This window comes from Sturnus vulgaris, chromosome 10 (genome assembly GCF_052056855.1).
Source record: "Sturnus vulgaris isolate bStuVul1 chromosome 10, bStuVul1.hap1, whole genome shotgun sequence".
In the NCBI taxonomy this organism is placed as follows: Eukaryota; Metazoa; Chordata; class Aves; order Passeriformes; family Sturnidae; genus Sturnus; species Sturnus vulgaris.
The window spans coordinates 22,880,242-22,880,614 of NC_142252.1; the positions used below are offsets into that span (position 1 = coordinate 22,880,242).

The 373-nt window shown below is 37.3% G+C and overlaps 1 long non-coding RNA gene across 3 annotated transcripts in view; it reads right to left on the reverse strand.

The window, feature by feature from the left end:
* Window positions 1-373, reverse strand: part of LOC148222708 (uncharacterized) — a 47,154-nt gene that overhangs the window by 4,591 nt on the left and 42,190 nt on the right. The window lies entirely within an intron of this gene.

Consider the following 373-nt stretch of genomic DNA (forward strand, 5'->3'; position numbering starts at 1 on the left):
AACACATTTACATTTTTAAAAGAAAACTTGCACTCCCATTTAGAAATTAATAAATTCTAGCAACATCTCTTAAAAAGAATCTTGATTCAAATAGAAAAGCAGAGGTAAAAAAGGGGGGGTGACTAATTTATATATTTTTAGGGGCAGGAAGTTTTGGGGATCAATCTTTTTTATTGTTTTTAACATTGTAACATTTCCTGTGGACCATGAAACACGTGTCCATCACATCCCTCCTTCCAGTCACCAACAAATTCAGCTGGAGACAGAGAAGAAAAGGTGATTTTCCGAGGAGAGGCCTGGATTTCTGTGTGTTTTTTGAACAGCCACATCACAGGAGATAGTCAAGTTCCAGTGCTTCACTGAGCAGCATTAC